At 34.5% G+C, this 11,260-nt stretch overlaps 1 long non-coding RNA gene across 2 annotated transcripts; it reads right to left on the bottom strand.

The window, feature by feature from the left end:
* Positions 1-2,544: 2,544 nt before the first annotated feature.
* Positions 2,545-5,475, bottom strand: LOC122197780 (uncharacterized). 2 transcript variants are annotated; one of them, XR_008232237.1, is made up of 4 exons: positions 4,662-5,475; positions 3,869-4,560; positions 2,982-3,186; positions 2,545-2,828 (listed from the first exon to the last, which is right to left on the bottom strand). It is a non-coding gene; the product is annotated as an uncharacterized LOC122197780 (long non-coding RNA). The 2 variants fall into 2 exon arrangements; XR_006191455.2 differs by having other exon boundaries at positions 3,869-5,469.
* Positions 5,476-11,260: the final 5,785 nt, after the last annotated feature.

Genomic DNA, 11,260 nt, shown 5'->3' with positions numbered 1-11,260 from the left:
ACACAACTATATGTTGTTTTGTTTAGAATAACAAATAAGAATGATATAAAGGTAGTAATCTGGATAAAGAAGACAACTTATCAAGAACAAAAACTAATGTTGTCTACATGGAAGTGCTTCAAGTTTTACAAATACCACATTTATTGTGTTTTTCGTTATTTGTGTTCGGCTTATGTAAACTACAGAGCATTGCAATGGTTGTATTATATAGGAAAATGTCATTCTGGTCTACAAACATTTCATGTTTGTTTTAAAACGTCCCTAATGCTTTTTTGTAGTCTAAGGGATTAAAGATTGTTTCCACCTGTTACTGAAGTCACTTAACCTACTATATCATGTTTTAAGACCCCACCCGACACCACCCTCACGAACATAACCCATTACCACCATTATCCCTCCATTACAACCAACCCTTCACCACACTTCCATATTAACCTTATATCATCGTGAATCACCCTAACCATTTATCCACCTTCATCATCTTCACTTTACACCATTGACTGCCATAAGCATCTATATCACACACCACCCTTGTTTTACCATACCAGCCCGTATTTACCAATTCTTAAACTAACCATCAACCACAACCATTTACCTGCACAAAATCATCCACCACCTGACCACTATAACTCGCCACCATCAACAGATCACCCGTCTATTTCCCATGTTTAAACCTATTTATGTGTCGTTTCCATGTTTATTGGTGCTAAAACATATCGATTTCCATTAAGTTTAAGTGCTTTGAGTCGTTGTATTTTTTCTGAAACCTCTATAGCTCATATTTATGATAAACTTTCAATGAATATTTGCTTTGATCGTATCATCTGTATATGTTGTATGGTTCAATCGGTGTTTGTTACCTCTAGTCATGTCGAATATGTTAAACTTTTTATGTTAGAACAAGATAATGAGGTTGGAAATATTGGATCTCTCTATTAAAATAGGTTATATTATTCATAATTAACAATTGTATGCTTGCATGTTGACCTCTATGTGTCTTAAGGTTTATGTTGTTTCCTTCTTGCATGAAAGTGTGTATGATATCAACAAATATAGTTTGTAGTACTATTTACATTTGGTTATTTACATCGATGACATTAACATCTTCATTTCTTGCAAATCCAATACTACTACTACTACTACTACTACTACTACTACTACTACTACTACTACTAATAATAATAATAATAATAATAATAATAATAATAACAACTAGCAAAAATACATGGGCTTTGTCCCGGGCCATTTTTTGTGTTCTTTATGAAAAAATTTAAAAGTTTTGACTATAAGGACCAAAAGTGTCAAAACAGCCAGAGAATTAAAGGGTTTGGAATTAGCAAATTTTTAGAAATTGGACTAAAGTTGTCAATTCGTTAAAGTGTTGTGGCCAAACTTTGAATATTAAAAGGTTCCTAAATATATAAAAATTTTGACTCAAATTACCAAAAGTGTTAAAATGGCTAAAAATGAGGGCCAAAAAAAACCGGGCTTCGCCCCAAGCCGTTTTTTTGTTTATAAAAAAATGTAACAGTTTTGACTATAAGAACCAAAAGTGTCAAAATAGCTAAAGAATTAAAGGGGTTGAAATTAGCAAGTTTTTAGAAAAAGTGACAAAAATGGTCAATTCCTTAAAGTGTTGTGACCAAACTTTGAATATTAAAAGGCTCCTAAAAAATATAAAAATTCTGATTTCAATGACCAAAAGTATCAAAATTGGTAAAAAATGAGAGGCAAAAGTGACAAAAAAACATACAATTTTATTATAAGGGAACATTCTTTTAATATATATATATATATATATATATATATATATATATATATATATATATATATATATATATATATATATATATATATATATATATAATTGACTATAAGGACCAAAAGTATCAAAATGATCAAAAAATTAAATTGGTTGGAATTAGCAAGTTTTTAGAAAAGAGACAAAGTTGTAAATTCCTTAAAGTGTTGTGGGCAAAATTTGAATATTAAAAGATTCCTAAAAAATGTAAAATTTTTTATTCCAATGACCAAAAGTATCAAAATTGATAAAAAAAATGAGTTGCAAAAGTGAAAAAAAAACATACAACTTTACATCTTTACTATTGATATGGGAACATTCTTTTAATATATAATAATAATAATAATAATAATAATAATAATAATAATAATAAGAAGGGAGAAGGGGATGTTATCGAACAAGGGAAAGAAAAAGAAAAAGATATACCTACGATTCTTGGTGGGGTCTGATCGATTTTGAGAAAGAAACAAGAGAAGTTGTAATTTTTAGCGGGTGTTCAATCTATTGTGAAAACAATGAGGATGCGTATCTTTAGTGAGTGAGGATTGAGTGTGAAAATGGAAAGAAGGAGAAATTTTGGGGGTTTTGTTGTGTTTCTATTCAAGGGTAATTGGGTTACCCCTTTAGTTTTCCGATAAAGATGTTTTTAACTAATAAAAATTGGGTTTAAACTCCTAAACTATAAAAAACTAGGGAAGAATCCCCGCTTTGCGAGGTTGGACACGCCAAAGAGTTCATCATCGTTACTTTGTTGATGTGTCCGAGAGAGCTTTTTATTAGAAAATTACATGGGTCAAAGCAGGAAAAAATTTACATCAATCAAAGCTATTTGTTAGTAATTGCAATTCAAAACACTTTCCACATCACAAAACAAAAAAAGAAACCAGCCTGCATGAAAAAAGTATTCAACGCCAATTTTAGATAATAATTCAACGGTAACTTATATTTATATAAGAACAAAAATTAACACCAACTTCAACTGCCGTCAACACCCGTAACTCATTGTTAGCCCCATGATATGACTCATCTGCAAAAAAATAAAATAATAAGAAAATGAAGACAGATCATATGTACAAAAGTTGAATAAAATGGTAATAATATGTGCAGGATGGTTATTTTCATAATATTAACTAATAAAGAAGGAAAAGCTAACATGATGGTGGAATATTCGAAATGTTACCATTTTAGATATGGTATTAAATTCCTTGATTTCAATTGCATCATCAAGTTTTTCAACATCTTCTTCGGCAATTGAGGCAGTCAGTTGCAAGTAACAGAATTGTACTTCTAAAGAACTCCGCTAAACTCCTCCCATTGAAAATGACCATTTCGTCCTTGGCTGTTATTGACCCTAACGCCAATTCCGCAAATACCCTCGTTGGAAACTATGCAAAGGACACAACGCTTAACACATACAAACACAAATGGAAAGAAAAATAATGAAAGTAGATTGATATTGGAAAAATAGAAAAATGGAAGTAGGATGCCATATCTAACCAACAACAAAAGTGATTAATTCAATATTAATATATAAGTTATTACTTTTAAGAAAATATGATAATACTAATTTATATAAAATATGATGAGTATGATTTTTTTACGTTTGTTATATGACATCTTATTTTTATTTTAATTCAATATTTTTTACTTAGGTATTGTAATATAATTTTAAACATTTTATATATCTACAATAGTTAATACATATTTCTCAACTTCTAAAATTTATGAAAAAATATTTATCAAACAGTGTAGGGGTATATTTAAGCTAAGAATTGTTTCTCGCTATAATCTCCCATCTTTTTTTAATTGAAAAAAAAATATAAAAAAAATTGAAAAATACACTTAATTAGAATTCTTTCTAATGATAGATCTCCACCTTTCTAATGGTCAATAATTTTTTCCATATCATTTAAAAAAACTTGTGCATGTATTCACAAACAAATGATATTCGATCTATAATTTGTTTGATATTAAATTCCAATAAGATAGATATATGTTAAAAAAAACTATATGATTCCAATTAATTGATAAGAAGTTTAAGGGTAGTGAAAGTGTTTTTTGGCTTACTTGTAGATCTAAATATTGGAAAGGTCCAAGAAGTAGTGTGTAAAACCTCTGGGGTAACCTTAGCCTTCAAATGCAAAATAATTTGTTTATCTTTCGGGTCAAACTTCACTTCGGCTGGTAATCCAGGCAAATCTGGAATCAGCCCTGATCATTGCCGAACCACCATCAATTATCAGTTCACAATTTATCAATGAACCTGTATACTTGAGCAAAGTCACAAAAATATCCCTGTTACCAAAAAAATAAAAATAATAAACAGGTAACTTAGTTAGGCAATACATCAAACACCTTATGTGCAAGATTAAAGATATACTTAGATTACCAGAATGGCAAAAGTTAGCCATACCTGTACCAATAGATAATAACAATGGAATTAAACAATAACAAATAAAAAAATAAAAGGAAACAAATGTTTATAGTTTACAGTTTACAATTTACGCGTAGCACTTCATGTTCCAATCTAATCGCATGAAGTTGTCTATCTTTAATTCTTTATCATCTAAAGTCTTCTATAATTCCATTATAGCCTTTTCCCACATTCTAAGACATCCACGATGAAGGTTGGAATCAGAAGAAGTTTAGAAAAGCAACACCGACATAGGTGTCAAAAAGAAGAGAACTGAAAATTGGAGGAAGATGGTGTGGTGAAGTTGGTTTTTTGGTGAATGGAATGAGTCTATGGATTTTGATTTCTACAAAACAAATCAGTCACATTTAGTGGCGATAAATCGATTGTTCTGAGTTGCTGATTGCTCGACATAAAAATAAAAAGTTAGAGGGTTTGAGACCTTACCTACGTTCGGTGGTTCAGATCAGTGAAAATATTTTGGGCGTTTTTTGCAGAACTTATCGGCTCATTCCTTATTGCAGACATCACGTATCGCTCCATTCTTCTTCAGCAAACACATCCTCCACATGAGATAAAGTGAATAGAGGAAAATTCAACAGATGAAGATGAAAGGACGATGGATTGGAGAAAATTGACAAAAAAAACAAATCGACCAGAAAGAACAACCGACGCTGTAATCAGTAAAACCAAAAATTGATTGTGTCGTTGCTGCCTTGCTGCACCGGAGTGGAGGCTGTGTTCCTGAGATCGTGAATAGAAATCGATGACAATCGGCGAACAATAGAATGGGTATTTGACTTCTGAGCAACTTCTGACAAAGACGGTAACGGGTGAAGCATCCCTGAGACGACGGAGCTCGAAGCATGTTCATGGGAGATTGAGGTGTCGCCAAACGAAATAGAAGATAGCAGAGCTTTTTTTGGTTGCGAACCTTTAGGGAATAGAAAGAAGCAAATGATCTAATGACAGTGGGGTGGTTTTAGGGATTTTTTTCGCTTCATTCAGTGAATCGGTTCCCACCTGTGGAAACAGAAGGGTAAGAAGACGTAGTAAGGGAAAGAAGACGTAGTAAGGATCTGGCAGATGATTAATCGGAAGAAATAGGAGGCGGGAGCATATAATAACACGTAGCACCGAATATTAACAACACTTCCAATGGGCAAAATTTATGAAAAAAAAGTCCACCAATCATGAAGAAGTACTGTTTATCATGTACTTCTAAATTAGTATATATATAAATAAATAAGAAAAATAAAATAATAAAAAAACATAAGAAAGCTTTTAAAACAAACACAAAATATTTGTACGCATAGATTGATGTGTTTAGTAATTCATATGATCTATTACCTAGTTTACGGATATTTTAAAAATCAAATCATTTTTATGATAACTCTCAGCATATGGAAAGTTAATAGTGCAACGTCACATACTTAATTGTTCATATGGATCTTCATTGTTCTTACATTTCTTTCATTTTCTCAAAAAAATCAAAGAAAGAAAAAAAAAACGATACGTCACTTTGCCTTTAGTGAGAACTTGCTCTTCTCAACATCTATAATAATTACCTGCATAAAAATTTGATCGTAACTGTATGAGAAAATGGTTAAAAATCACGGAGGCTGTCCAATTTTACAAACATACATGTTTTATTGAACCCATAATCAAGTTTTGAGTGTGAGAAAAGAAGTCAACTTTATATTGTATAACATTCAAGATACCTTAAAAACATCAAATTCAAACTCTCAAAAGGCTATTTTGGTTAAAACATCCACTTTTACATTCGTCTTGACTTCCAACCCTGAAAGACTATTGATCATCACAGGGAGATCAACATGCAAACCAACAACCATGGCCTGGTGGAAACACAAAACAGAAGCCGTAAATGAGTAAATTACCATATTGTCCTTATAATCTCAAGTTCCATGTTCTTTTTCTTTAAATCATGATTAACTGAGAAATATAAATAGATAGAATTAAAGATCAACATTAACAAAATTGAATAATTTATGTAGTTAGTTCAATCATAAGACTTTAAATAGTTCAACAATTGGATATTATATATCTCGAGAGACATTAAACGATTGTACAAAGGTAACAAGTTGTGTTATAATGGATACATTGTAACGCCCACAGATACGGGCTAGTCAATTTAGAGACAATAAGCGTCAACAATGACTTTTTGATAGAATATTATTTAGAGTAAATAATTTTAACCAAGTTATAGTATATGTCACAAGGGTTCCGTACATATAAAGAACGTCGAAATCTGAGTTATAACGAAGAAGTTATGACCAGTTGAAGTTTTACGGCTAAACCCGCACGACACCGCGTAACGTAAAAAATGAATTTTTGATAGATTAATTTTTAGCCTTAGGCATCTAAACAAAAGTCGTAGTATATGTTAAACCGAGAACGTACATAAAAAGTATGTCCAAATTTGACTTCGTATGAGAAAGTTATGATTTTTCTAAGATCTAGCCTAACAGTGTACAACCTGGAAATCGAATTATAGATCGATCGATTTTTATCCGACACAACCTAAATGAGAATTGATATCTCATTAATAGGAGTTCAACAATAAAAAGACAATAGAAAACGGAGTATGTATGTAGAAGTTATGAATGTTACACGATCGTTAACAGTGTAATATTCTCATATTGTTAAATCTAAAATCAGTCGAGAATTAGCAAATGGGGTCAAAAGGAAAGTTGCAGATCCTGTCGCTGCCTACACATGGGTATAAAGAACGTCAAAAACGGATATTGTATGCAAAAGTTACAGATGTTAGAAGATAATTAGTTTTTGAAATAACTAGGATTGACACGTGGTGCGATTTGAACCACTGCTTCCTCACCACGGCTTGCCACCAGATGGTGACACTTGGCTATGAACGCCCAACGTTCAGCTAGGGAACACCCAACATTCACAAACGCCCAGCGTTGTAGAGGCGCAAATCTCCCATTTTCTTCATATATTTCCAATTTTCTTCTTCCAATTACTCCAACACCTTCTAAGGTTTTCTCTAACACCTCCTAGGTAAGGCTGTAAATGAACTGAACGTTCAACGGACATTCATGAACCATTTGGCAGGAATTTCATTTATGTTTGTTTATTTAATAAATTGTAAAATATGAGGAGCTGTACGATCACGCCTTCGCATTCCCGCGATCATCAGAGGTACCTGAAACAATAATCGATAAATGTAAGCTCGAAGGCTTAGTGAGTTACCCCCGAAAATACCAATGCCATAAAACATATCTATAACATATAAGTAAAGAACATTCATAATGAGCCTTCAGCCTAACTGGACCGCCTCGCAAGCCTTCAGCCTATCTGGACCGCTCTTCGAGCCTTTGACACGTCTAGACTGCCTCGTAGGGCCTACAACCTATCCGGACCACTCGTCGGGCCTTCGGCCTGACTGAATCCCCTTGCAGGGCCTTCAGTTTATCCAGACCACCCTGGGTATGTTGGCCTTCAGCACAAGGCAGGACCGCCTCAACCCAACACCCAATCAAACAAACATGTGCACATAATATCATACGCTAGCATATATAACAGTCAAACTTTTCCAATAGATCGCTAATCATTGCAACATCCTATAACCAGGATATAGACCTAACTGGTCACTAACATAGCATCATCCTATATACCAGCACACCGACCTAACCAGGTCACTAAACATATCACCATCCTAACTACCATGATGTAAATCAGTAAGCATATCATGCAATAACCCGGATACAAATCCATAGAGGGCCGACATTGGTGCCTTCGACCATGTTCGTATAGTAAGGACAACTTACCTCTCAAGTAGCTCGGAATGATAGTATCAATCTCCTCCAAATACAGCTCCAACACCAACGGCTATATCCACCAATGATCCAATTGATGGGTTTTATACAAACAATCCTATGTGTGCATGCAACCCTAGATTTGGATCTATGTTTTCTCTATTAGATACACAACTTTATGAACACAAGAATAACCCTAGCATGCATCTAAGTATTTCGAAATTTATATATACTAGAAGGGATTACATACCTCTTGTTGTTATATTGTAATAACAACACAAATCTTCAATTTCTTGTCTTGGAAAGCAAGTACCACAAATGTAGTACCTCTAATGGCTCACAAACACCACAAGCAAATGGAGAAGCAAGAAAGAGAGAGAGAGAGGAGAGAGGGTAGAAATCATCTCTAAGGCTTCTTAGAAAACAAGTAGCCGATTTCCCATAGCCAAGGGGTCTTTATATAGGGTAGAGATTATGGTTTTAGTCCTTATCCTTATCTAGTTGCTTGCCCACCAAGCAATCCATAAGATAAGTCTAGAAACCTATCCTTGGACGAATTCTAGGGCCTTATCCCCTTGAATTCGTCCACCTCTCCCTTAGGGCATCCATTGCCCTAATTTGCAACTATCACATAATTACAATTCAGCCCCTGTAGTTTAATTAATTACATTTGATCACAAAATTAATTCTTAATTAATTATTGACCAATATTAATTAAACAAATATGATTTCTCCCTTAATATATTATTCCTATAATATATTAATAAATCATAATAACCTCTTTCTCTATTATTTCTCCAGTCAAGTTGCTTTGGTGAAGGCAACCCAAAAGGACCATGCACAACTGGGTCAAGTACTTACCAAATATGGTTACGGGCTTAGACACTAATCCAACAGTCTCCCACTTAGATAAGTCTAGTAACCAAAAATGTAAATATAACTTGATTAGCAATCGTAGCTCTCAAAGACGCTGTCAAACTCTGAACTTATCAGTAACCTGTCCTTTAAATAAGGGATCGTATAGTCCTTTGTTTTAGATATCGTGCTGACAGTTTCATGGAACGGAGTCATACTTATTGTCCAACATTTTGTTTCTCGATCTCAGATTCATTTGACATAGAACTTAATTGAACACATCAATTCAGTCCTGACCGGGCCTGACACATAAGTCAAATCAAAATCATCGAGGGGCCCTGATATCGCTTTTACCCTCTTAGGATAAAAGAAACAGATAAACTTCGACTTATATGCATTTACTACTCACTAATCAATTATACACAACAATGCGTTTTACGACATCAATTTACTGATGCGGATTCACATTATCAATGTACAATCAATTAGCAACCAATAAACCATATATCTTGGTTTTAAGACCATATGATATTATTGTCTTCCGATCACTCGTGATAGATTCCATCAAGTGATTCCAGCAAGCACGGGTTTATTCCAATGCTCAAAACTTATTTATAAGCACTCATGAATGTTGTAACAAACCTTTGTTATATCTAATACCTTTCAGACAATCTACACACCAATTCATGACAGTCTTCATTCATACCTACTTCCAACATATGAACGACTGTGGACCATCTGAATAATTCGATTATTCTCAATTAACTCAATTATTCAGGAAGTCAAAACATGCAAAACAAAATAATAGTCAACCAATTAACATAAGATAGTAACTATACTAATAAATAACACTCCTTTATTTAATCATCAAATGTCAATTACAATTATCTATTACTCATTTCTAAACTATCTAATCCAATTTAACATCGCCTTTCAGCCCAATACTCCTAGCGTGCTGCAAATGCTTTACCCTACTCAGTCCCTTCGTAAGCGGATCTGTTGGGTTATCTTCCGACGATATCCTCTTAACTACGAGGAGTCCTTCTTCTACCCGATGTCTAATAAAGCGACATTTTCTGTCGATATGTCGAGATCGACCATGATCCCTCGGTTCCTTGGTCAAGGCAACCGTTCCTTCATTATCATAGAAAATTTCCATAGGCTCCTTTATGGCAGGTACAACTCCAAGGTCTCTAATGAAGTTCTCCAACCATATTGCCTCCTTTGATGCTTTGCTCGCTGCAATGTACTCTGATTCGCACGTTGAATCAGCTACGGTTTCTTGCTTGGAACTTTTCCAAGTCACTGCTCCTCCATTAAGGGTAAAGACCCAGTCCGATTGAGAACGGTAGTTGTCCCTGTCGGTCTGGAAACTGGCGTCACTATACCCTCACACCTTTAAGTCATCGCGCCTTCCGAGAACTAGAAACTATTCCTTGATCCTCTGAAGGTACTTAAGGATATTCTTGACTGTGGTCCAATGTGCTCTGCCGGGGTTCCCTTGATATCTATTGACCATGCTCAAAGCGAAGGCCACATCAGGGCGAGTACAAGTCATAACATACATGATTGAGCCTACTGCGGAAGCGTAAGGTACTCGGCTCATTTCAGCGATCTCGGCTTCGGTAATCGGAGTTTGAGTCTTACTCAACTTGGCATTACTTTGGATCGGTAATTCTCCCTTCTTCGAGTTCTCCATACTAAAACGTTTTAGTACCTTGTCCAAGTAAGTATTCTGATTAAGTCCTATTAGTCTCTTACTTCGGTCTCTCACTATCCGTATTCCCAAAATATAAGAAGCCTCTCCGAGGTCCTTTATAGCGAAACACTTCCCGAGCCAGGACTTAACTTCCTGCGGTGTCGGGATGTCGTTTCCTATGAGTAATATGTCATCGACATATAACACGAGAAAGCTAACTATACTCCAACTGGATTTGACATATACTCATGATTCATCTATGCTTCGTACAAATCCAAACTCTTTGACTTTCTCATCAAAGCAAAGATTCCATCTGCAAGATGCTTGTTTAAGTCGATAAATGGACTTCTTAAGCTTGCACACTCTATTGGGATGCTTTGCATTGACAAAACCCTCTGACTGAGCCATGTAAACATCCTCAGCCAACTTCCCATTAAGAAAATCGGTTTTGACATCCATTTGCTATATTTCATAATCATGAAATGCAGCAATGGCTAACATTACCCTAATAGGCTTAATTTTAGAAATTGGTGAGAACGTTTCATCATATTCAACTCCTGGAGTTTGAGTAAATCCCTTCTCAACCAATCGCGCCTTATACGTGTGCATATTCCCATCCATGTTAGCATTCTTTTTGAAGATCCACTTGCACCCAACCGTCTTACGTTCGGGCACATTGTCAACTAAATTCCAAA

The sequence above is a fragment of the Lactuca sativa genome, chromosome 4 (genome assembly GCF_002870075.4).
Source record: "Lactuca sativa cultivar Salinas chromosome 4, Lsat_Salinas_v11, whole genome shotgun sequence".
NCBI lineage: Eukaryota > Viridiplantae > Streptophyta > Magnoliopsida > Asterales > Asteraceae > Lactuca > Lactuca sativa.
This window is presented reverse-complemented; position numbering and strand designations above follow the sequence as displayed.